Consider the following 4,300-nt stretch of genomic DNA (forward strand, 5'->3'; position numbering starts at 1 on the left):
TGGAATACTATGCTGCTGTAAAAAAGAAGGAATTCTTACCATTTGCAACAGCATGGATGGAACTGGAGAGCATTATGCTAAGTGAAATAAGCCAGTCAATGAAGGAAAAATACCACATGATCTCACTCATTTATGATAATTAAGACCATTATAAACTGATGAGCAAAAATAGATAAAGAGGCAGAGCAACATCGAACAGACTGTCAGACTATAGCGCGAAGGCCGGGGAGGGTTGGGGAGGTAAGAGATCAGCCGAAGGACTTGTATGCATGCATATAAGCATAACCAATGGACACAAGACACTGGGGGGTATCTGAGGCTAGGGGAAGATCAAGGGGGGAAAAAAGGAGACCGATATAATACTCTTTGTAATACTTTAAGAAATAAATCAATTAAAAAAAAAAAAAAGGTCATGAGGCTGGGAAGCCCTGGGTGCCTAGCAAGGGGCAAAGCGGGAAAAGAAGGACCTCCCTCCCCTAGCATATTGCTGATCATGCGGTTTGGACCCCCTGGCCTTTCATATCAACGGTTATGTGGTTTAGACACCCTGACTTTTCCTCTCTGAAGATAACATCTACGCTTCAGTCCTATTTTAGCTCCAGGCCCAGAAAAGCAGCAAAACCAGACAAGCAATGCCGTGCCTGCCTCAGGGCAGCTTCACTGACTGATGACCCCTGGTGCGGACCAATAAGAGGAGACCACAGCCCTAAAAGGACACCCCTGGAGGGATGACTATGGAGACCCTCCCCTCGGCCCTCCCCTAGGATTCCTGCCTGCAAGAGAGAGATAAATACCCTCAATGCAGTACCCCACCGCACACTCTCCCCCAGGGGAGCAGGCCTGACCCACGCCCTTCCCCCCTTCTTCCCTCTAAGGGACCCACGAGACTTGCAACTGAGGGAGCAGTGGGCAGCAGCAGCTCGTCCTGGGCTCACCCCCGAACCTGTCTCCAACGCCCCCTTTTCCCTGACTTCCCAGTGAGCCAAAGCGGCCCGCGGGGCTCTCCTGCTGCTTCTCTGTGCTGAGCCCCTCCTTGTCTCGCTGTTCTGAGTGCGCACTTGCCGCCCCAGTGAAGTCTTGCTTTGTTGCCCTTTGTCTCTTGACTGAAGTCTTTCCTTCAAGAAGACAAGAACCGACAGCTCATTATCTCACCACTGACACAATTATTCATATTTTTCTTGTGAAGGGTGTGTTTTCATTTGCCTGGACGTGAAAGCTGGCGTTTGGTTCTCCTCTGTGATGCTGCCGATGGGCCATGACCTCCCTGTGTTCTGGGTTTGGGACTCTGCCACCCCCTCCCGCTTCAGCCCTCTTTGGGGGGGAGGAGTGGGGGCAGCTGAGTGTGAGTCAGCAAGGCCCAGATTGCTGGGGGTGGAAGTGGTCAGTTCAGCTCTGAGACCAGCTGTGTGGGTTCCTGGTGTGTGTGGTGGGGGGCGGGGGGAGGACCCAAAAGTTTCATCCAGGCAGGAAGTAGGTCAGCTGAGGAGGCAGGCTTTGGGACCTCACATGCTCGCTGCCCGGAAAGAGTCCGCTGGGGTGTCCCCTGCCCCCACGCTCTCCACTCCACATCCTGTTCCAGTGCCTGTTTTGTTTTGTTTTTTAATCTTTATTTATTGATTGATTTTTTTTGAGAGAGAGAGAGAGAGAGAGAGAGAGAGAGAGAGAGAGGGAGAAATCATCGATTAGTTGTTCCCCTTACTTATGCATTCATTGGTGGATTCTTGTATATGCCCTGACCTGGCTTGAACCCTCCACCTTGGTGCATCTGGACCACACTTCAACCAGCTGAGCTCCCCGGCCAGGGCACTGGCACCTGTTCTGCACGCGTGCTCCTATAATGGTTTCACTGGCCACAGTGTGCATTTACGAAGCACTTACTGTGTGCCAGGCCCTGGCTGACCATGGACACTCAGTCCTGCCAGGTAGGTGCAGTGGTCGGCGTCATGTCACAGAGGGAAACGAAGGCCCAGAGCGGGGCAGCCTGGCAGGAATCACACGTCATGGAGCCCTGATCGCCGAAAGTCCCCAGTCCTTGTCTGGTTGGAATCCTCTCTGCCCCTCGGTGTCGTCTCTGTCTCTCTCTTTCCCTTACTCTCTCTGCATTTTGCTCTCATATCTCTGTTTCGGTTTTCCCAGCCTCAACCCCCCCACCCCCCACCCCATTAGTACCACACTCGGAAGAGAGGCAGCCTGAGCCCACTCCATCCTCATAGAAACTGCTGAGTGCCTGGGATCAACTTCCCACAATGGCCAGTGCTGAAAGGAGGGGTAGACAAGTAGAAGAGGGCATAGGGGAAGTACTCTTTTGGGATTTCTGGGCAGTATTTCGCCCCCCGCCCCTTACCCCTTCCTAGGCCTGTTACACTCAAGGCATCCCAAGATGATCTCAGCATCTTCCCCCAAAGCTTGGGTTTTGAGGGATACATAGGAGTTCTCCAGGCGTAAATGGGGGAGGGGGCTTCCAGGCAGAGGAGACAGCCTGGGGTCAGCAGAGACCTAGGAATAGTTCAAATACCCAGCAGAAGCATATGGCTTTCTCCTGTGGGACAAAAGGAATCACCGGGCTGTGAGAGGCGGGGGTGGGGGCAGGCAGGTTCCTGGAACAGGCTGGACTGGAAAGGTGAGACTGGTGTCCCAGACCTTCACCTTGGAGTGAGACTGAGAATGTCCTGCTAGAGCTGAGGGACACTGTCGAATGGGGCCAAGCACGGCCTCTCCAAGCCTTACCCTCCAATGAGCTCTGCATCTCCCTGACACCTGGGACCTCTGCACTGTACTCCTGGCATGTCCCCAGCCCAGGTTCCAATGCACAATAGGCACTTCCTGAGTGCCAGGTGCAGCCACTAGGACAGTGACGGTGAACCTATGACACGCGTGATAGAGGTGACACGCAAACTCATTTTTTTGGTTGATTTTTCTTTGTTAAATGGCATTTAAATATATAAAATAAATATCAAAAATATAAATCTTTGTTTTATTATGGTTGCAAATATCAAAAAATTTCTATATGTGACACGGCACCAGAGAGAGTTAAGTTAGGGTTTTTCAAAATGCTGACACGCTGAGCTCAAAAGGTTCGCCATCACTGCACTAGGAGATGGGGGTCCAGAGGTGGGGGAGAGGCAGGATGGGGACTGTGGCTGGAGGAGGAGCCTCGCCCTCTAGGGCCTGTCTTCCTCTCCTGGGAGGCTCAGGCATCTCTCTGCGCCCCTTGCTGGCCGAAGGATGGGACATCCAGCCCTCATCCCTCTCCGCTCTCCAATTGTAGTTCATTGCACACCTATTTTGTGCCCAGCACTGTGCTGGATGCAGAGGACACAGGGACCCCAGACAGACCCAATCGCCCTCCCCAGATCCCACAGAATTAATACCCAGAATGTGTGACTTGGAGGGGGCGCATCCAGCAATGGTGGGAGTCCGAGGAGGTACCTGGACAGAAAGGAGGGCTTCCTGAAGGAGGAGGTAATTATATTTGTAATTATTAAGCAACTACTTTGCCCCAGGCACCCAGTTAAGGACTATAAAAGCAGAATCTGCCCTAGCTGGTTTGGCTCAGTGGATAGAGCATCAGCCTGCGGACTGAAGGGTCCCGGGTTCAATTCCAGTCAAGGGCACATGCCAGGGTTGCGGGCTCAATCCCCAGTAGGGGACGTGCAGGAGGCAGCCAATTGATGATTCTCATCATTGATGTTTCTAACTCTCCCTCTCCCTTCCTCTCTCCAAAAAAAAAAAAGAAAAAGCAGAATCTCATTGAATTCTACAAAAGCTCCATAAGTATGGAGAAACTGTGGCTCAAGGAAGCAAAACGAGCCCTCCCCTCATGTCTCATGGCCTTAGAAGAACACGCAAGCCTCTCCCCAGGCCTCGAGGTCCCGTGCCACAATCCTCACGCACACCGTGTCCTAGGACCACCGGCTCCCTGCCACACAGCCTTGTCTCCTGGCCTGCAGCCCAAGGGTGTTGTCAGGGCTTTTCATGGGCAGAACAGCCAAGGGGAGTCAGGGGAGGTTTTCAGAAACTGGGGAGCGATCCCCCATTTGAAAAGGACTCACAGGCCCTGGTGGGTGTGGCTCACTTGGTTGGAGCATTGTCCCAAAAGGTTGTGGGTTTGATTCCCAGTCAGGGCACATACCTACATACCTTGGTTGCGGGTTCAGACTCTGGTCAGGGTGCATACAGGAGGCAACCAATCAATGTTTCTCTCTCACTCTTTCTCTCTCTAAAAAAAAAAGAAAAAAAAAAAAGGACATACAGAATATCACCGCCCCTCCCACTGGCCACAGGAGCCACTAGAGGGCAC

The sequence above is a fragment of the Myotis brandtii genome, unplaced genomic scaffold (genome assembly GCF_000412655.1).
Source record: "Myotis brandtii unplaced genomic scaffold, ASM41265v1 scaffold421, whole genome shotgun sequence".
NCBI lineage: Eukaryota > Metazoa > Chordata > Mammalia > Chiroptera > Vespertilionidae > Myotis > Myotis brandtii.